This window comes from Pocillopora damicornis, chromosome 9 (assembly GCF_964200805.1).
Source record: "Pocillopora damicornis chromosome 9, jaPocDami1.2, whole genome shotgun sequence".
In the NCBI taxonomy this organism is placed as follows: domain Eukaryota; kingdom Metazoa; phylum Cnidaria; class Anthozoa; order Scleractinia; family Pocilloporidae; genus Pocillopora; species Pocillopora damicornis.
The window spans coordinates 4602170-4625061 of record NC_142678.1 but is presented as its reverse complement, the minus strand read 5'-3'; the positions used below and the strand labels follow the sequence as shown (position 1 = coordinate 4625061).

Genomic DNA, 22892 nt, shown 5'->3' with positions numbered 1-22892 from the left:
CTGTCCAAATTCACCACACTTGGAAAAATCACTGGGTTTGTTCAACGTCGATCAACGAACATTTGCAGGTTTACGACAGTTCGTCTAGCGAGGAATGGTTGGACTTGGACTGCAAGGTATACGTACTTAAGAATGCCACGGAGGGCGAGTGGCTCTGCACTGTCTGCTGACCGCCAGACTCTAAACGACTTCATATTTGTTAAAGTGTTATTTCGGATCTCTCAACAGTTAATAATCGTTAAAATTGGAAATAAAATTACAAAATCAGACTGAGTTATTCTCGTGACTAGACGCAACAGTCTCCACTATTGTTATGACGTTTTGTACCAATGTTGATTCGCATCAGAAGAAGCAAGGATTTATTAAAGCAATTTCAATAGTTCGAATGCTGTGGTTTGTTCGTATTTAATTCCTACATATACAGTACGACTCGCTATGATAAATGCGGCAGAAATGGAACAAAATGGCTGTTTTTCTTTATCTTTATTGAGGAATATTGTGTTGCCACTGAAAAGAACATCGACAAAAAGCTTCCAAATAGAATTAGTTACCAAATATGACACAAACGATGCTTAAAAGGAAAGTTTGGTAAGGGGTCCAAATCTGCGAAGGGGGTCTACATCCGCTGGCGGATTTTGACCAGGGGTGTCCATATTCGGAATGTTTAGTCGTGCCGGAAAGTTGAAGTCGTGCCGGAAAATTAAAGTCGTGTTAAAGTTGTGAACTCCATATTTTTTAACTAATTTTTTTATTGTGTTAAACTGATCTAAGTCTCTTAGTATAAATGTACAATTGGCCTTAAGCTATTGTATTTCTTTTTTAATTCCATGCTTTCGCAGATCTATGGTATCGTTCAGGAACGTAAATATTTTTCTATTTTCTTTCCATTTCCCAACCATAACGTAGATCGGCGAAAACTTGGAATAAGGGTGAAATACAGTTGCAGAAGGCCCTAATTGAATCGTTACCTTGCCTGGTTTCCAAGGCTTGTCAATGTATATATAAATCACTGTTTCGCGGTGTGACCATGTGAACTAAGATTGGTCCCGGGTTTCCCATTTACCTTGAAAACTTTTATTTTTGTTTTTGCAGCGAAGATAAGAGGCTGCTTTATCAGATATTTCTGCCAATAAATAACCCTTTTTTTTTCCGTTGAATTTTATTTCGTGTAGAATACACCATTGGAATTAGGAGAATACTTTCGTTTTCTTGGTGAATAAGTGTTCCATTATAACAACACCTCGCAGGGGTCAATGCTTGGGAAACATTATGCGCCCTTCAGCCACCAGATCTGTAGGTTCTCTACATTGTTTCATTATGGGACTGAGATGATTTTGCAAACTTTATCGTAATTATACATTTTGTTTTCATTCTAGCGCTGCGGAAAAAGCATCAAGGTAATTTATTAGTTACCTATGGTAATGAATCTTAGTAGCTTTTATTTTGACAGTGTCTCAATATCCACTCTTTGGAGTACACATTATTTTGCCAGTCGAAGATTAACTCAGTCCACTGTTTTAAACAGCTCCTTTATTGAATCATCGCTTGGAGTAGTCGCGTTCAAAATCCAGTGGTGTCTCACAGTTCTTCTGACTAGCAAGTCGTAATACAGTGAATTCCGTTTATGACGTCATCACGTTATGCGATTAGTAATAATTAATTGAAAATTGTGGCCTTAATTAGCTAGCGCAGTAGATAACATATTAAACAATACACACATTGAATATTTATGTATTTTTGTTTCATTTTCTTTATTTTATCATAGCACATTCTATTGACTAAAACTGATTTAAGCATCGTATTATAGATTTACAACCATGACAATAAACAAAACACGTTGGAAGCGCTGTTCAACGCTTAAATTAAAGCTGGATCGTTCACCGGCTGCAAGGTGTGCATCTCTGTAAAGTAAACTGGAAATATCATCCAGTTTACTTCGTGCTCTTCGAATACAATCAAAGAGCACGAAGCTGAGAGCAAATTTTAAAAAAAATCAGCCAAAGGTGTTTATTTACAGTATATTTATAGTGTTTATGGATAATGACTAAATTGGAGCAAATCCATAACAACAATAGAAATTATTTTATTTGGTATAATAGGATGAGCTTCTTAAGAACGAGAATAACAAATATACTTTACTCTTTTCTCTCTACTTTAAATGCAATACATATAATTTTTTCGGCAGTATTCATCTATAGTACTTTAAACCACGTTTTCTTCCCACCAGTTTTCTAGACGATGAATACGAAAACTTTGTATCCTGTGTGTGCCAGCCTCAGTTGCAGACTGGTCAATCTTAAAGGTTTCTGTCCTTATCTCAGATTTCATCTTCGAGACCGCATTTTTCCAATGAGCCTTTTCAGCGTAACTATGCTTTTGTTAATTCTGTGATATTTAACTAAAAGTTCAAGTAACTTATCATTAACAAATCACTTGTTTAAATAATTACGAATCGCCCTTTGAGCGCGAATGGTTTCAAAAGAGCAGCACTGCAACTTGGTATACCGAATTCTAAGCAAAAAGCTGTAAATTGAACCCCTGTGACTGAAAGAGAAATCTCGCCGCATTAATCATGCCACAATGCAGTCTCGGAATTTTATACTTTACTAAAAAATACATATGGTCATGGCCTGTATTTTTCGGGAATATCGAAATACGATAGTTAAATACAAGTAATGACCTTCGCATCTCAGGGAAAAAAAAGATTTTCCGTGTGACCGCAATGTTTTAGTTTTCTCGAAAAAAAAACCCTTTGCAGTTTACATTTTTTCCGGCAGCGATTGTGTAAATTATTTTAACTTTTTTCACTCTTAGGCTTTGAGAACACCTCTTTTTTTACCTCGTACCTTTTTAACTCAATAAAGTGAATTTCAAGTGAGCCACTCCTCATCTCTTCACTATATATGCATTTTTCCTCTGTGTGATATGCCTTCAGGACTATGAAAGTAGATCTTCATTGCCTGTGTCTTCATGCGTGTTCTTCGTCTTGCAAATAGATATCTAGCTCTAGATATATATTCAGCTTGGTTTTTTGTGCACGAGTGGTCTCCGTAAAATCAATAGATTAGTGCGATGATTTATCACTCTTACTCATAATCACTTATTTCTGCTTTTTTATTTATTTTTTTTTTTTGTATCAGCAAGTTTCATTAATTGGCGATGTAACATAATTTACAGCGACGTTGAAGACGACGTTTTATACGACATCGGCGAGCGGCAAATGAATAAGTAAATGCTGCTCAAAAATAGCAATAGCGATTGTGTTTAAGCTCATATAAATATTTTATATATCCAAAAATACGTGTTAGGATATCCAAACACGTGTGTTTGAAAATCAGTTAGCAAAGGAATGCGACACTTGAACAAATGCTCGTTCGATTGTTCGGACGAACTTTGTAAGATAGAATTTTAGGGAGAGGCTATGCAGGTCCTCCAACCTTTCTTCAAGACTTTGCACGCTTCTAACACACTCCCCGGCCGGAGTAAAAGGATATGATTTTTTTCGCGTGCAGCTTGCCAATTTCGGAAAACATGAACAGCTCACTTCTCTTTGTACCGTACTGACTTTTGGTCTTCGAAAGTTCGAGCAAAGAAACTTAAAGAAACTTCTTTTTGGCTTTGTTTGGTGGTCGAAACTGGCAAGACCTATCCCGGCATAGCTGCTTATTCCACTTTTCAAAATCGCAACAGAGGAGGTCAATGCAAAGTGCCACTACCTGTCATTAAAAAGCCGCACTTGTAAAAAACACAAAAACATATTTCATCGCACTGCCTGTTTAATGAAACAAAAGAAAGCAAAAATAAATACACGCCTGATCTTTGTTTTGCTTTTGTGTTTATTACTAATAGATTAGATCCTTTTGAGAAGCCATTCTATAAACTCGGGCGTCATGTTTCATCAGGGTTTCTAAACACTCCAATACAATAAAAGCACTCGGCCGCTGCCTCATTCTTTCATCAGTTTCCTCGTGTTTAGAAACCCTGATGAAACAGTCGCCTTCGTGTATGAAGCATAAGTTTTGCCTCATAAAGGATGTTGATGAAAGCAATCAGTCATCATATCAGTCCATTTTTTCTCCACCAAATCAGACTCTGCGTAGCCATTAAAATTGACATCGATCTAGTTTGCTTAGTTTCTCCCAAATGTGATCGAAGTTTATCTCAATTTTTCATTGCTAAGTCTTCAACCAATTTAATTGGAATGGTACCTCAAACTTATTGACGGTTATTTATATAGGTTTTTGAAGCGAAATAAGAAAGGTTTGCAGGGCAAGTGTTGACAAGTTTTTGCGCGGAAGTTACCCTTAATTCTTACTTGAGATTTTTAGAGTTTTTCCGAGTGAAAGCTTTTGATTGAAAAATCTTCAATTGGACGTTTTGTTGTACTGTATCGGTAAGCATTCTTAGTTGTTTGTTTGATTCTCGTCGCCGGTGCGACAAAATAAAGGGGTTCTTTGAATATTCAGCAACACTTCACTTCAAGACATGTCATGATTTATTGAGAGTAAACCTTCATTTCTTTGAGAAACACGACCAGAGCCAAAAGCTGTTTCCACAATCCTTCCTCTTTTAAACGTAAGTAATCAGTGAGGCTTTCTCATCCACGGCTATATTCATCAAAATCAAAAGGGGACTGAGATTATTTATATCTTACTTCGTAGTAATTCTCAGTTTGCTTGCCTTCCTCCGATTCCTCTGAAAAAGTTAAAGTTCTCAAGTTAATTCCACATAGTCTTACAAGTTGCACACTGTACGCGAAGTATAAAAGGGAGAAAACAAACAAGAATGCATAAAGGAACAAGTAACAGATACTAGCCTGTTAACAGCAACTGTTTTGTTTTCTCTTGCTTTGGTATTAGAGACTCGCATTTCGCTTGCACTTTAGACTATAATTTGAGAAGATAAAGAAAATTCGTGAGCAAGCGACTTCATAAAGAACAGCAACAGGGGCAACAGCGCTGCTTAATTAGACATTTCTGCGATGAATAATCCTTGTATTTGTTTCTGTTAACTTTTATTTATGTATTGAATGTATGTAAATGCGTTTTTCAAACTGAATACATTAATTCAATTAGTTTTGTAAGATAATATCTAGAATGAAAGTGAGAAGGGTAAATCGTGGCTTATAAGAGGTGTAAAATCGACGATGAAAACTAACATTCCCTTAGCCATTTTTTTGATTGATTATTCTTTTGAGTGTATGCGCGGTTTTAACCTAATTTAATATGCAAATATTCATGTTTCTTTTGAGGGTTTACCGGAAACGTGTGAGGAGGGGCTGACGCTTAAGCTATCAGCCTTTGAAACTCTTTACGGTGACCAATTCGAAATATCAACTTATTTGATTAAAAGGAAAATGTATATATATATATATATATATATATATGTATCTTTATATCTTCCACCGACGAAGCACCACATTAGTTTTTGGAAACTTGCCCCTCTTTATTTTAACACTTAGTTCAGTTAATAAATATTGCCTCTAAGTATTACACTGCTTTCAACGGAGATATGGAGTACGGGGCTACCTTGGTAAAGCACCCGTCGGAGGACAATGTGAAAGACCATTTATTTCTGGTTGGCCCATTGGTCCTAATGAGAATAAACTGGCTTCCAAGAAAGTTTTCGGTGTTAAACTTCGGCAAACAATCAGTCAAATTAATAATAGTCTTCTTTGTATTACAATTGCATATCTGTTCGTTTTATTTCTGATCAAAATCTTCCATTCGCTGACATGGAAACCTGCTGCCTGAGTTTCACATAAAGGTCCTCTGAAAGGACATAGAGTTACTGGTTACCGAAATTTAAGTCAGTATGTTCTCGGAAACTCAAAATCTTTTTCGCTTTTTGCCGGAAATGGGTAAAATTAGCCCAAAAGAACTCTTTAAGATCGCGAGTTGTTTTAGGTTTTACTATGTAAGTTTGTTTGAAAGCTTCCAAAAAGTCACAGAAAGATCCAGAATGATGGTAACCATCCAAACCCGTATACAGTAATACCAAACACTTTCGGCAAGCTGGGTACAAAAATAATACAAGGTAATATCATGTGTGTATCAAATTTCCTCATGCACATGCTCGGAAACGTTTTCAAATTTTGATGCTACGATCCAAACCTTCATTCTTCTGGTCAAGGCGGATTCTATTGTTTTCCCTCCATACATCACTTTTTGACTCACAGTTGCCCAATGTTTACAGAGTTTTCTTCTGCTTGCAATTGGAAATAAGCCTCTCAGTCTCCGGTCCTGCCTCGTGGCGCAGAACACATTTTTTGTGATCCAAGTTTTTCTTTTCTTTCACTTAACTTAACTTTAGGACTAATCTGCTATTCTCGTCTACAGAAGTTTGTATTATTACTGATGCAGTCCACTAATAATGTTTACATAAGGTAATTGAATAAATCAGTCAGCCAATGAATTCTAACTGTTCCCACGATTTGTGTTTCTTATCAGATCGTAAACATTCGTCGAGCCGTCGATTTCTTCTAAGTCATCTGCTTATGTTCTGGTTTTCACAGCAATTGCAATTTAATTTTTTTTCAATAAACAGTTAGACGCGTAAGTGTTCAATGGCTATATGTTTGTTTCTGTCTTTGTAGTCCTCGGTTAAGCGTTTCCATGTTCACGTAAGGATTTTGATTCACGTCAGTCTGTTTATTGACAAGCACCGTATTTTAACAATCTCGATTTTTTGGGCGCTAAACGAGAAACAAAAGAAGGGATCGTTTTATATAGAAACATAACGTAGTTACTGATGCTCTGTTTGTACAAAGACCTCCCCATTTGTGTAATTTTGTCTCCGGCTTGTGGCTTTATATCATCATCATCATCATCATCATCTTTTATTTGCCATATTTACACAATACAAAAAATTTATTCACCGCGGTTATAGCTAGAAGGCGAGGAGACCCAGGAAGCCACCGGTCTTATGGGAGAGGCACCTCACTTACATTAATAAATAAAGTAAAGAAAAAGTGCTGCGAATGTGCGGCTAGGCCAATTCAGTGATTATTTAAGTAAAAACTCTTGCATTTTTGTCCTAAAACTAAGAAGGTTTGACGAAGGAGTGACGGAAACAGGAAGAGATTTCCAAATTTTTGGACCTTGGCAGAGAACTGAAAATTGCTTGAGATTTGTACGGCACAAATGTGTTCGATAATTACTGGCTGTTCTGGTACCAGAGTTGTGAATTTGGCTATTCGTTACGAAAAGATTGAAAAGCAATGGAGGCAGTAAGTTATTTCTATAGTAAAACGTGAATTTGGCAATTTCAAACGTATTGACTTTGAAAATATATAAAATTTCTAGTTTGGAGAATAAAGGAGCGGAATAGTCTTGATAGTCTGAGTTGGTGATAGCCCGCACAGCTCGCATGGCAAATAATAAATTCTATTTAAGTTAGATACGTATGTGGACGACCAGGCACAGTTACAATGGACGATATAAGGATAAATTAAGGTGTAGTACAAAGTGAATCTGGTTGTAGAGGATAGGAAAAAGTGAGACCTGAATAGGAGGGGAGGGGAGGGGAGGGGCTAACGCTCGAGTTGTAGGTCTTTGAATCTCTTTACGGTGGCCAATTAGAATTATCAACAAAGTTGATTAAAGGGAAATCATTTTGTTATACGCTCCATTGAAGCAGCTCTATAGTAGTTTTTAGAAACTTGCCCCCCTTCTCTTTGACATTGCCTCTAAGTAACAGTGCTTTTTGGCTAACCAGTAACTGTAAGAACACAATCTTCTTCCCTTTTTACGGCAACTGCAGGTTTCTTGTTTCGTAAATAAACAGTACGTTAGACGCCAAAGTGTTCGATGGCTGTTTTTGTTTCTGTCTGTGTGGTCCTCAGTTAAGCGTTTCATAAAAACTTAACATCTGTGCAAAAAAGTTCCGACTTTGATTTACGTGACGCGTTATGGCGCGATATTTTTACAATTTTTGGTTTCAAGTTTGTTTTCTCACCAGAAGTCGACAAGAACTGCTGATGTTTTATTTGTCCAAAAATTATTTGAAGTCTTAGGTTAGCACAAAGTTACTTGAAGATTATTCTAAGTAAGCGACAATGTGTACTCCTACTTCACGCATGATGAATTTACGTAAAACATTCGAAATTGCAGAACATACAGAAACAGGAAACTTCCAGAGAAAGAGCAAATCTAACAATCAAAGACTACTCCAACATTAAATTGACTATAATTTTCTGTGCTATTTATTTCTCATTCGACTTGGACGCGTCAAAGTCCGGTGAAGTATACCCAGCGATTCCCAGAAGCGGGTGCCGGGTCTTACTGAAAGCACTGCATGCGCAGTAGTTAAACAGCTAATAAACAAATGCAGTACCAGTAGATTGAAAGGTTAATTCGAAACTTTCAAGAAGAGTACTTACCCGAATGCAATGAGAAAAAAATTATAATTTAGTTGAAATCCAGGAAACGCTTCCTGTAGTTTAGTCTGTCGATCGAAGGTTGAACGCTCTAGTGATAGCGCCGCAAGGAAAATTTAAATTTAATTTATTTGGACTTGAACTGTGCATTGGGTGCGGGACAGTCGATCGGCCCCGCTTCTATTTTTCCTTTTGAACTTGAAAATTAAGAATTGGCAAGGTTAGAAAGAAGTCGTGTTTCCTGTGATGCGATCGTATCATACACTGAATGCATGTACTAGACATATGATGCAGTTTGACTTGAAAGTCTCATTGTATTATCTTATTATGATATTGCCGCTTCTACGCTTTGTGCAAGCGTACACTGGGACAACATTGATGCACTCTCCGACTGCTTTAACAAGACCCTTACTGACATACTGGATAAGTTTGCCCCGCTTAAAAAAAGGATTATGATTAATCGTCCAAAGGTCCTATGGTTTAATGATGACATTAAACAACTCAAGCGTCAACGTCGTCGCCTTGAAAAGAGAGCCGTGAAAACTGACCTGCCTGGTGACTGGAATAATTATCATAAAGTTCGTAATCAGTACTCTGCATTTCTTAAATCTGCACGTGTGAATTATTACTCAAACCTAATTGATCAGTGTGCGGGTGACTCTCGCAAGTCATTTCGTGTGGTTAATTCTTTATGTAGGGAACCACTTGAGGCGGCTCTTCCAGAGCACACTGACCCCACAAAGCTAGCTAACGAATTTGGTACCTTTTTCCTAAAAAAAAATTAAATCATAAAGGAAAATCTTGACAAGTTTCAAGTTCAAGAACCTCGACTCGTTCCTGTTACTCTTAAGGAGAATCTGGAGAGTTTTTCCGCGCTATCCATCGAAGAAGTGTCTAAGATTATTCAAAAGTCCTCCAATGCCTCTTGTCGGCTGGATCCTATTCCTACATGGCTTCTGAAGTCCTGTCTTGATGTATTAGCTTGCTTATACATTAGGTTGATTATATTGCTTATAATTTTAGCTCTATATAAAATCCTTATCATTATCGTTATCATTATCATTATTTTCGCCATTATCAGGTGGATAAGAATAAAATGAAATTTTGAACATTTTTGAAGGTAGCAAAACACAATATGAATTTACTGAAAAGCTCGATTTGCTTTTTCTCAGGCAAAGCGCCTGGCCATATGCAGCTTGCATAGCGATATATTTTTCTCAAAGAACACACAACACCTAGAAGCTGACGGAACAGTTATAAATGGCGGAAAATTTGCTAGAATTTGCTGAATATAGGAATGGAGAAGAGCAGAATATCCAAGATTGAAAGCATTGGGAACAAGACATCATCCCGTACCCACTAGGGGAATACAAAAGGCATCGGTCATTTGGGTGATAAAATCAATTTTTCATAGCAACTGAGATTTGTCAAGTTAATGTGCTTCAAGCCCTGTCTGCTATGAATTACACTACATGCGAGTCCCTCTTTACTTGCGCTGTCAGTGGGGCGTTCCAATTAAAACTGGTGGCATCTCGTGAACCCTGGAAAGCGACGTAAATTTTCTGGAGTTCGTGCATCGCTAGGAGACATCTTCTGTTTTTTCTCCTGACAGATTTCTATTGACCTTTACAATATTGACGTTTTTTGGAGCATTTTCTTACAGTTCACGGCAAATAAACGCATGGAATAGAAGTCAAATAAACGGGAAATTACAACACCTTCTGAAGAGCATGAGGTGGAAGGTAGCTAGGAAAAGAAAAGTTCAATGAATTTAAAAGACTTAAAGCGTTTTACTTTCTAACTCGTGGACTTGGTCTCTAACAACTTGACGATTCCCATGTCCTTCGAATTACAGTGCCAAGTAACTAAAAATTTGATAGGCCAACATGATTACATTGATTATATGCCTTTAACAAAGGTATAGTCTAAATAACTACAGATATGTGATATATTGTACTTTTTTGTATGCTCTTGTGTTATCATGCTTTATTTATTCGTATGACTCCGGAATACTATGGTAGGATGAACCATTCTAAATTGTATATGTATATATATATATATATATATATATATATATGCAGTTATATATATATATATATATATATATATATATATATATATATATATATACATTTTTTTTTAAATCTATGGTTTAGAGACTGATTTGAGTGGTTTAGCGACAAAGAGACTCATGCACTAGCCGTAAAGTAAACTGGAAATCTGAATACCATTATAGAACACGAAGCTGAGTGGAACTTCCAAAAAATTAGAAATTATTATAACTTGGAGGTGTTTATTTACAGTCTATTTATAATGTATATGGATAATTGTTCAGTTGGAGTAAATCGACAACAGCAATGCAAATTCTTTTGTTTGATTTTATAGGATGAGTTCCTTAACAACGACAACTACAAGTCGAACAGCTTTACTTTATTCTCCTCTCTCTACTTAAAGTGCAATATATACTCGTCGCTGTTCTTGTATAGCACTTTTATTTGTTCTTATTGATGTGTTTTAGTGCGCTGTCATTGGTGCATTTGATCCTTATTGTTATTTCGATCATTAGATGTTATCCCCTTTTTCATTTCTTTTTTTATATTCCCCGAGAGAGAAAAAGAGGGAAGTTAACTATGTGTGGCAATGGGTCATTGAAATCTCCATTATCACATAGCCTAATACAAGCTGTGCACTCAACGAGAAACAAAAGTAGGGATGGTTTTATCAAGAAAGATAACGTACTCACCGTTGGTCAATTTGTTGAACGACCTCCTATTTGTCTCCGGCCTGTGGCTTAACAGCGTTACTCGTATTCTCTTAACATCTCCTACGCAGTTTCTTGCGCAGGTGAACCGATAGTAAGTGTGGTTTATTGCTTAAGTAAACGGTGATTCTTATGCGCGACCGTTAATACGCTTTATCTTTCCGTTACTTTCAGTTGGTATACAAGTTGAATATTGACAGTTATCACGGACTGAAAGCTATGGCGGTTCATGTTATGGCGGTTTATGCCATGGTACTTTCCCCAGAGCTCGCTGTCTGAAAAAGAAAATGAAATTTAGGATAAATGTCTGATACATTTTTTTATAAATGTAGTCGTTTTCGGCAGGACAGTGGTACATCAAAATTTACAATGTATATTTTCCTGTACATCACGAACTTCAAAATATTGGAGTCGCCTTTTTTCGTGACTAGAAAAAATGTGGTCATACTGAAATTAGGGCATAAAACAGGTACTGTGACAATATATAAACGCTTAAAAAACGAGGCGCATCTAGCCGAGGTAATTCTTCACTGATGTCTGTTGACCTTTTAGTGCTGACACAGTAGTTCATCTGGGCGGAGCATTTTTTCTGAGTTTAATCCCGTTTAATGTTCATAACTGACCTCTCTCATTGGGAGAATCTTGTAGATAGAATTGGCTCATTAAAAAAAAAAATCTAGATTTGCACTCTTATCTGGTGAAATCTGCAACCCACCTTTTCCTTCTACCAGTTTTCTGGACGTTGAATACTAAAACTTTGTAATCTGCGGAAGTTTGTGCCAGCCTGGTCCATCCAAGAGGTTTCTGTTCGCATTTCGGATTTCATCTTTGAGACGACATTTTTCAATATTCCTTTTCGGCGTAGCTACGCTCTTGATAATGCTATGATGTTTGACCAAAAGTTTAAGTAATTTATCGTTAGGAAATCATTCGTTCAAATAATCACGAATCGCCCATTGAGCGCGAGGGGTTTCAAAAGAACAGCACTGTAGCTTAGTATACTAAATTCTAAGCGAGAAGCAATAAATTGAATCTCAGTGATTGAGAGAGAAATCTCGCCGCATTACTCACGCCAGAATGGACCGGTGTAAACTGAATTTCGCAAATGACCAAGGTATTCCATCTCAACTGATCCGTTTAAAGCGCTACCTTCTCTGACGGTTTCTATAGCTCGGTATTTCGAGCGTCTAAGCGCTTTGTTTTCACGTTGTATAAATTAGTTTTTGCTACGAATGTTTTTTCTACCTCCTGAGGTAAATAAATCTAACGATGGACATGTCATATCTCACAACTTTACATCGAATCGTGTACTGAATATGATTGGTTAATGGAAACTCCTCATTACTTGAGAGAGATAACAAGGGCAAAAATCGTTTATCTTTTTCTTCGCCTTTCTTCACGCATTAAATTTCATATTATTTTTCATATCATTTGTTTAAATTAAAGCGGGGGGGGGGGCTTGGGAATGGCGATTGACTTTTCAGAGTTGGAAGTAACACAGAGATAATAGGCTGCGATTGTGAAGGTGAATTAGTTTAATTTTTTTTCACTTTTTAACTTTTATCACTCTTAGCCTTTGAGAATATAGATTTATTTCTGGTGTCTCCCAAATTTTATTTGCTCGAGCCTTTCATCTCCAGTTTGTAGCAGTTCACTGAATAATAGGATGCTGCTGTGGAATTTGCGAATTGCATAAACTCCTTTCCTACCTATCAAGACAGAGAAACGCATTTGAGTTTGAATGGTACGATCGCTGATCACAAGTTTGCGTGGTTGTTGCAAACCCGCTTTAATCTTTTCTATTCCTTGCCATCCCCGTTCCAATAAGGAACGAGGTACTTTTCTGCTTCCTAGGTGGGGCTAATTTTGCATAGCAAGACAAGCGACTCGAAATGTGTGTGTTAATGAAATGTGTTAACGATCGGAACTAACGTACTTGGAGAACGGTGCGATCACGCGTGGTTCCATTGCGTGGAAACGTAATAGAATTTGAGTAGAACGTTCGCTGAACCCAGCTTTGCATGGCTTTTGAAACTTCAATTTACTACTTCCTATTTTCTGCCATCCCAGTTCCCTGTTGGAACGAGAGACTATTTGGCACACCACGACAAGCGACTTGAGTTACACTGCATTAACGCTAACACAAGGATTAGGAGAAACGTTGAGAGCAGAAAAATATCGCCCTTTGACTCGTTGTTCAAACACAGGGTTTGACCATCACTGTGGCTGATCACGACTTTCGCATGAGGTGGTGGCTCCTAAAGGAGCCGTTTATCAGTTCTCTGAGGTTTCCGTGATTCTCTACCCGCACACGTTATTACCGTTCGGTAACAGCGTGTGTTTGTTTGTACCAGACAAACATAAAGGTCTCCAATTGCGTTTTCAGTCGTTCGTATAATTGGTTCCGACTTTTAATTCAATGTCGTTGCCTTTTCATGTTCCTTACTTGGCAAAACCGAGTTAGTTATTACCAACGGATACGCCCCCATGCACCTGCCTTTTGTACTAGATTAATAACTCATTCGCACCAGCAAAACATGTTCACTGAAACTGAGTTTGACTGAATAAAAATCAGAGACTCGAAATAGAAAGAAAGAAAGAAAGAAAGAAAGAAAAACAACAACAACAACAACAACAACAATGTTGGACATTTACTTTCATGACATGTGGTGGCTCCTAAAGGAGCCGTTTGTTTGTGAGGTCGGGCAGTTCACTTGCTGCTTGTATATTTGGTGACTGCTTTTGTACCCTCGCTTACTGCATGTTTTGCGAGTTCGCCCGGTAACAGTAACCTAATGGGGGTCTGGATTTCGCGAGAGCTGATGGTGGATTTCTTGTTGTAGTGCGCGAGCCGCGAGGATTCGGTCGCGATGCGTTCAAAGACATCGTTGACAAACGAGTTCATGATACCCATGACTTTGCTGGAGATACCGGTGTCGGGGTGCACCTGTTTCAACACTTTGTAGATGTAGATCGCATAGCTCTCCTTTCTCTTGATTCTCTTCTTTTTCTTGCCAGGGTCCGTCGGGGCTGATTTAGCCTTGCCGGCTCTCTTCACGCCTTTTCCGGCCGCGGGAACTTTTGGTGCCATGTCTAGAAAAATCTATCACCGTTCTCTCAAAAATAGACTGAGGTGTGTGACTAGACAGGAGAATTTACTCCCTATTTAAGGTCCATTGTTGAGGATCAATTAGTATGCCAACGAAAATTCTCTTTGAAGCGATTGGCTCAGAGACAGCTGTGAAAGGAACAAAAGACTGAGAGGCAACAGAGGGCGGAATTATTTTGATTGGAGGGTTTCGATCCGTTAGCGCGCGCGAGCCGCGAGATAAGTACGGCGTCACGACTCGGAACGCGTCACAATTTGGACAACAAAATCGTTGGATTTCAGTGTGTGTCCTAGCACGAGCTAGTTTGCGAGAGAGAAAACTAAAATGACCGGCCGAGGGAAAGGAAAAGCGCCGGGCACCAAGGCAAAGAGCAGAAGAGCAGGTCCAGCCGAGCAGGTCTTCAGTTTCCAGTCGGCCGCATCCACCGACTCCTTCGCTAAGGAAACTATGCAGAGCGTGTCGGGGCGGGTGCTCCCGTGTACTTGGCCGCTGTGCTCGAGTATCTAAGTGCTGAAATTCTAGAGTTGGCCGGAAACGCCGCTCGTGACAACAAGAAGACCAGAATCATTCCCAGACACCTGCAGTTGGCCGTCCGAAACGACGAGGAATTGAACAAACTTCTAGCTGGTGTAACGATCGCCCAGGGCGGTGTTCTTCCCAACATACAGGCCGTGCTGCTACCCAAGAAGGCCGAGAAGAAGCACCAGTGACAACATCAAACTTCAAAACGGCTCCTTTAGGAGCCACCAAACCTCGAAAAAAGTGGTGATCAGTGAAAAATCCATTTACTCCAATTGACACTCGTACATGCACACACAAGCGCTCGCGTCTTTACTTTGTTATCGATCAAAACAAATCGTTTCAGTTCACCTAGCGTCCATCGCTTTCATTCCGCATTTTTGATCCCAAACTAGTTAAAGAAATAAAAAGCAAATAAAAATCAAACAGACGGAATGAAAGACAATTCAAATCAGCTTTGGTTTTTTTTTTTGGCGTCTTTACTTTGTTATCGATCAAAACAAATCGTTTCAGTTCACCTAGTGTCCACCGCTTACATTCCGCATTTTTGTTTTTACAAAGTAAATTGACTTTTAAGTGAGCCCCCATCCCTTCCCTTTCTGTGCGTCTTTCCTATGTGTGCATGTTCTCAGGAATCTAAAAGGGACAAGGGGACTCTGTAGACTTTAGAAAAGTCCGTCTTAAATATTTTTCTTTCTATACGTGTTCTACATCTTGCAAAAAGATATTTAGCGATAGATATATATTCAGCCTGGTTTTTGCGTACATGAGTGGTCTCCATAAAATCAATAGATTAGTGCGATGATTTATCACTCTTATTCATAACTACTAATTTCTGTTTGTTTGTTTGCTTTTTTTTTGTTTTTCTTTTTTTAATCAGCAAGTTTCGTGTATTGACAATGTAACATAATTTACGGGGACGTTGAGAATGGCGTTTTATAGGACAACGGTGAACGGCAAATGAATAAGTAAATGCTGCTCAAAATTAAAATAGCAACATGGCTTGTGTTTTAAGTAACCGAAAATGCGTGGATATCCAAACACGTGCGTTTAGAAATCAATTAACAAAGGAATGCGATACTTGAACAAATGCTCGTTCGATTGTTCGGACGAACTTTCTAAGGCAGAAGTTTAGGGAGAGGCTATGCAGGTCCTCGAACCTTTTTTTCAAGTCTTTTCACACTTTGAACACGCTTCCCGGCTGGAGTAGAGTGTATGATTTTTTTCACGTGCAGCTTGCCAATTTCTGAAAACATCAACAGCCCACTTCTCTTTGTACTGTACTTTTGGACTTCGAAAGTTCGAGCAAAGAAACTTCTTTTTGGCTTCTTTTGGTTGTCGAAACTGGCAAGACTTGTTTCGGCGTAGCTTCTGCCACTATTCAAAATTGTAACAGAGGAGGGCAATGCAAAGTGCGACTGCCTCTCATTGAAAAGCTGCACTAGTGAAAATCACAGAAACATCTTCCATCATACTGACCAGCAGATCTGTTCATGTTTCAACAGTGTAAGGAAACAAAAGAAAGGAAAAACTAAATACAAGCATGATCTTTGTTTTGCTTTTGTGTTTAATGCTAATGAATTAGACCCTTTGGAGAAGCCATTTCATAAACTCGGGCTTCGTGTTCCATCAGGGTTTCTAAACACTCGAATACAATAAAAGCACTCGGCCTCTTTCATCAGTTTCCTCGTGTTTAGAAACCCTGAGGAAACAGTCTCCTTCGTGTATGAACCATACCGAGTTGTGTGCGGAATGGTTGTACATGAGCTGCAAGAGACTTAGACTGCCTCGGAGGGCGAGTGGTTCATTGCTGTTGATTTGCATTTGAAAAAAAGCTGAGAGTTCCAATAGTTGAGAATAGAAACATATTTACTTGTCATAGGCTTTAAGAACGACTTTGTAGTTAGAGCAGTTACTTCGCTCTTGTTCAGAAACTGTTTAATGTCACTAAATTAGAAAATCAGAGTGAGTTATTTTTGTGACTGGACGTAATAGTCTCCACTATCGTTATGACGTTTCGTACCAATGTTGATTCGCATCAGAAGAAGCAAGGATTTATTGAAATGATTTCAATGGTTCGATTGCATTGGTTTGTTCGTATTTAATTCTTGCGTATACAGTACGACTCGCTATAATGAATGTTGCAGAATTGCAACGAAATGACTATTTTCTTTATCTTAATTGAGGAATGTTGTGTTATCGTTGAAAAGAACATTGACAAAAAGCTTGCAAATAGAATTAGTTACGAAATATCATACAAACGATGCTTGAAAGGAAAGTTTGGTACGCTTATAATAAAGCGATTATTCTAGTCAGTAGGAACAGGTGTAAATAAGAAAATGAGCCAATCATGCAGATGTTGACGAGTGAGTTGCCCATGTCTGAATTTACGTCTTCTCAGTACATTCGCGATACAGAGAACCAGTCTAACTCAAGTCAACGGAAACATTTTATCCTCAGTTGTTAACTGATATATATTCTAGAAATTGAGTGCAAGACAAGCACACTGAGTATAATTTGATGGAGGAACCTTATCCAATTTAGTTTTGCCCGATTGCAAATTTATTCATAGCTCTTACCAAACAGTGTTAGAGTATTTACATTGCGATCGGCCGGCGGTGAACATGACTTGCAGAGTTGATTCTCGTGGTGAATCTTCTGGTGGAAAAAGTTAAAGGTTTTGGCATGAAAGAGTCGTGCCCTAAAAAGTAGCGCCGGAAAATTGAAATCGTGCCCAAAAATTAAAGACGTGCGGAAATGTTGAAGTCGTGCGGGAAAGTTAAAGTCGTGCCGGAAAGTTAATGTCGTGTTAAAATTATGAACTCCATATTTTTTAACCTAATTTTCTAGTCTGTTAAACTAATTTAAGTGCCGCTCTCGCCAAGAGCGGTCCTCTCGACTTCACGTCGGAAAAAAAGTTTTCTTTTTTGACTATGAAAAGGGTTTAGGACACATGTTTCAAAAATAGTTTAGTTGTTCTCCAATTCTCTCTTTTTGCGTCGCCACAAACCAAAAATGATTTTAGGCCAGCCCTGTGAACAGCGATCGAAAGTGTAAATTTCACAGATTTTTTCCAGCGCGCAGCGACTGCAATGATATAGCTCACGGAATTCTATCTTGACACAAGTTACAAGATATATTCAGATAGTTCACAGACAAAAGATGAAAACTTCAGCTGAAATATTTTCATACCAGCGTGATCAGAGAAGACCCTTCTCTTCGACCTTAATTTGCACAACAAAAATTCACTAATTTGTAGCAAAGAATTCTCAAAATGCAGGCGTTAATCTGGCTGAAAAAGCACATCAGTGCATAGTTTATACACCAATGGGGGTTACGGATTGTCTCAAACCCGCGGATATATCTCTAGTTTCCATCTAGGAACATCTTAAAAACATTGTAAATCCATGCGTTTGCTTAATTCTAAGATTGACCAAGATCTCCTTTTGACCGTTCAAACTTCGTTCGTTTGTCTTCTACGTTGAGGATTTTAGGTTTTCATAACAACTGAATGGAGAATAGATGCCGACTTTTCCTAAAACGTTGCGTAAACGTGATCAGTCGTAACGCTTACACGCTTGCGTGACTTACTAATTAAACAAAGTGGATCGGAAGGCGGCTTCTCGATAATTTACGTTGAAATATCAGATTATGAATTACGCACAATGTGGAGAAGATTAAAGAATAAAATTTGGTACTCTGGTCATTACAGACATATCGCGTTGCTTAAAAGGACACACAAACGAGTTAAATTACGTCACGGAATTAATATTTACAAAACAACACGCATATACTCTGATAGAATTCTTGCAGTTTCTCCCGAGATTTAGCACACGGAACCCGATGAACTAGCCCGCCTTTCTGCAAATTTGTTGCCATCATTAACGGTGTTACGCTGTTATAGACCACAACGGTTTTGAGCGACAAAATCAACTGGACAAACCCAGTTTGATGTTTGTGTGACGTGTTGTGCAAACTTTCCCCTTTTCATATGACCGGTTTCGCGGGTTCTACTTATTTTAACTTGTTTGTGTGTCCTTTCAAGCAACGCAATATGTCTGTAATGACCAGAGTGCCAAATTTTATTCTTCAATTTTGATCTTCTGTCGTATTTATCATTAAATAGGATAATAATAAACTATTGTATTTCATTTTTTATTCCATGCTTTCGGAGATCTATGGCATCGTTCTGGAACGTAAATAATTTTCTATTTTCTTTCTATTTTCTAAAGATACCGTAGATCGGTAAAAGCTTGGAATAAGGGAGAAATACAGTTGCACAAGGCCTTAATTAAATCGTTACCTTGCCTGGTTTCTAAGGCCTGTCAATGCGCCTTTTCCGCGTTGCTTTGCTATTGTTAATGCTGTGATATTTGATTAGCAGTTCAAGTAATTTATCATTAATAAATCACTTGTTCAAATAATTATGAATCGCCCTTTGAGCGCGAACGGTTTCAAAAGAGCAACACTACAGCTTGGTATACCGAATTCTAAGCAAGAAGCTGTTGAACCACAGTGACGGAAAGAGAAATCTCGCCGCATTACTCATGCCAGGATGCAGTCTCGGAATTTTATTCTTTAGTAAAAACTGCATATGGTTATGGTCCGTATTTTTCGGGAATAGTTAAATATGAGCAATTTTCTTCGCATCTCAGAAGAAAAGTGATTTCCCGTGTGACCGAAATGTTTTAGTTTTCCCGGAAAGAAAAAAAAACGCTGTGCAGTTTTTCCCGCAGCGAGTATGTAAATTGTTCTAACTTTTTTTACTCTTAGGCTTTGAGAACATAGATTTATTTCGGTTGTCTCTCAAATTCTATTTGCTCGAGTCTTTCATCTCCACTGAGTAGCAGCTTAATAAACAACATGATATATATACAACATATATTGACGATGTAATACAATTAAAAGCGACGTTGAAAATAGCGTTTTATACGACAGCGGCGAACGGCAAATGAATAAGTAAATTCTGTTCGAAATAGCAATAAGGATTGTGTTTAGGCTCATATAAATATTTTATATATACAAAAATACGTGTTAGGATATCCAAACACGTGTGTTTGGAAATCAATTAGTAAAGGAGTGCAATACTTGAACAAATGCTCGTTCGATTGTTCGCAAGAAATTTGTAAGGCAGAAGTTTAGGGAGAGGCTATGCAGGCCCTCCAACCTTTCTTCAAGACTTTGCACACTTTGAACACACTCCCCGGCTGGCGTAAAGTGTATGATTTTTTTCGCGTGTAGCTTGCCAATTTCGGAAAACATCAACAGCCCACTTCTCTTTGTACTGTACTTTTGGACTTTGAAAGTTCGAGCTCAGAAACTTCCTTTTGGCTACTTCCGGTGATCAAAACTGGCAAGACTTATCCTGGCGTAGCAGCTTCTTCCACTTTCGGCAAATTCACGACAGAGGAGGTTACTTCAAAGTAAGACTGCCTTTAATTAAACAGCCGCAGTTGCCAAAATCACAAAAAAACATCTGTCGTAACACTGACTTGCAAATCTGTTCATGTTTTAACAGTTTAATTTAAACAAGAGAAGCAAAAACTAAATACAAGCATGTGATCTTTGTTTTGCTTTTGTGTTTATTGCTAATTAATTAGACCCTTTTGAGAAGCCATTTCATAAACTCGAGCTTCGCGTTTCATCTGGGTTTCTAAACACTCGAATACAATAAAAGCACTCGACCGCTTTCATCAGTTTCCTTGTGTTTAGAAACCCTGATGAAACACAAAGCCCGAGTTTATGACACATATCTTCTGAAGTTTTGCTTAAAAAAGGATTTCAATGAAAGCTATCAGTTATCATATCAGTCCATTTTTCCTCCATTGAATCAGGTTGTGCATAGCCATTAAAATCGACATCGATTAATGCGGGTATCAGCGGCCATCCTGAGGGGTCGACCCCCGGGCACCCAGGGGCATTTGTCACAGCTGCCGTGACAAATACATGCTAAAGCCCCTCGGGTAGGGCAAAAAATTGGGACAAATACCCCCACCCCTGGAGCAACCTGGGCAACATATAGTCGGTGTTGCCTGTTCCACGATGCAAAGGTACGAGTGATCATGGATCTACAGGGAAAAAACACATTCAAATCCTGTTAAATAATCGAGCAACTAGTTATAAACTTATTGAAGCTGACGAGTTTACATTCTCGAAATTCGCAAAATTTGTAAGAAGATAAACGTTTTTGAAGTGTCAGTCCTTAATAGCTTTTATACAAATTCTATCCTCGTTCCTTTGTTCTGTATTCCGACAATGGATGGCTCATTATTTATATCTAATTTGAACACAGGCGGCCTAAGCTCCAGCTGTGAGATGATCATCTTACGCAATAACGGTCATGGCGGAATTATTAGAGTTTGTATAGGAATATTTACGAGCGCTCTAAGGAATAAAAAAATACATCAAATTCTCAAAAAAAAAATACCTCACCTCGCTTCCACAGCGTATTGCTTGTTATCTGACCGCTTACTTTGATGAAAAGAGCCCATTTGAGCGAGTTGTTCATTTCGAATGGCATTCATTCATTTCGTATTTTTTTGAGAATTTGACGTATTTTTTTATTCCTGAGGGCGGTCGTAAATATGCCCATACAAACTCTTATAATTCCGCCATGACCGTTATTGCGTAAGATGATCATCTCACAGCCGGAGCTTGGGCCGCCTGTGATTTGAATGATAATGGTATGACTTACCTCGAGGGCTAGAAGAACATCGAGCGAGCGAGCGAGCGAGCTTGCTTGTCCTGTGGCGAAAACCGCTGAACGTTGCGACAGCAGATTACGTGCAAATCCCGTGGGTATGGCCCCGGGGTATGCCTTTGCTACAAATCCCCTGCTAAGCCCGTGGGTTGCCCTTGGGTTGCCCTTGGGTTGCCCGGGGGTCGACCCCTCGGGATGGCCGCTGATACCCGCATAAGTGTTCTCAGTTTCTCCCAAATGTGATCGAAATTCATCTGAACTTTTCATCATTAAGTCGTCAACCAATTTTAATTGCAACGGTACCTCAAACTAATTGACGGTTGTTTATAAAGAATTTTAAAGGAAATGAGAAAGGTTTACGAGGCAAATGTCGAAATTTTTTTGCGCGTAAGTTACCCTTAATTCTTAAGAAAGACTTTCGAAGTTTTTTTTGGCATGCAACATCGGTGAGCTTTCTTGGTTGTAACTTTGATTATGGTCGCCGGCGCGACAAAATTAGCCCTTTTTGTACTTTTAGCAATACCTCACTTCTAGATATGTCATGATTTATTCATAGTAATCCATCATTTCTGCGAGAGACCCAACAATAGCGAAAAGCTATTTCCACGATCCATCCCCTTTCAAACATGAATAATCAGTGATGTTTTCTTATCCACGAGTTCATTCTCACCAAAATCAGTAAGGAACTGAGATGATTTATATCTTACTTTAGTGTAATCCTTATTTTTCTTGCCTTGCAGCGTCTGAAGAAAAAGCGTCAGCAATTGGCTTTTACTAAATCTGTGCAGTTTTCAATTTACACATAGTCTAACAAGTTGCACACTATAAGCTAAGTATCAAAGGGGTAAGTTTCTAGGGAAACTGAAGTGCTACCTTGATGGGCGGTGGTTTTACAAGAAAATTTGGTTTTATCAACTAAGTTGATGATGTCAACTTGGCCACCGTAAAGAATTGCTAAAGCTAAGAATTTGTCTTTAATATGTCGGGATGTTTGTTTAAACGGATAAAACCTCTATCAACGATACATGCGTTTTCATCTTATTCCTCCTTTCTCAGCAATTTTTTTCGCAAAATCATCGCACTCTCCCTGTTATTTCTCCGGAAAAAAAAAAACAAAATCGTTTCATTAATGCTCGTTCTTACTCTAAACGTACATATCATGCGAAAATTCAGGTTTCCTCTGCATGAGTATTTCAGCGATACCGGTTTAGAAGTGATATGATTTTGCATACCTAACCTGAGTAAGTTGTTTATCATCGGTTCAGTAATTTTCTTCTTGCAGTGTTTCAATATTCACAACATGAACTACACCGCTAGGTGGATATGTGCGTTTGTTTAGATAGAGCCTATGTATCCAGTAAATAAAAACAGGAGCACGGTTGTTGAATTTGTAACCATCTGGTTGGCCACACGGAGCTAGGTTAG

The 22892-nt window shown here is 38.4% G+C and overlaps 2 long non-coding RNA genes and 2 pseudogenes across 4 annotated transcripts in view; 2 read left to right on the top strand and 2 right to left on the bottom strand.

Annotated features, from left to right (window-relative positions):
* The window catches only part of LOC149039724 (uncharacterized), a 193126-nt gene that overhangs the window by 79600 nt on the left and 90634 nt on the right, over nt 1-22892 (top strand). The window lies entirely within an intron of this gene.
* The window catches only part of LOC149039729 (uncharacterized), a 117539-nt gene that overhangs the window by 32607 nt on the left and 62040 nt on the right, over nt 1-22892 (bottom strand). The window lies entirely within an intron of this gene.
* Nucleotides 13548-14697, bottom strand: LOC149039735 (histone H2B.1 pseudogene; annotated as a pseudogene). The gene has a single exon (XR_016179976.1). The product of XR_016179976.1 is annotated as a histone H2B.1 pseudogene (transcript).
* On the top strand, nt 14573-14958 carry LOC149039734 (histone H2A pseudogene; annotated as a pseudogene). Its single transcript, XR_016179975.1, has one exon. The product of XR_016179975.1 is annotated as a histone H2A pseudogene (transcript).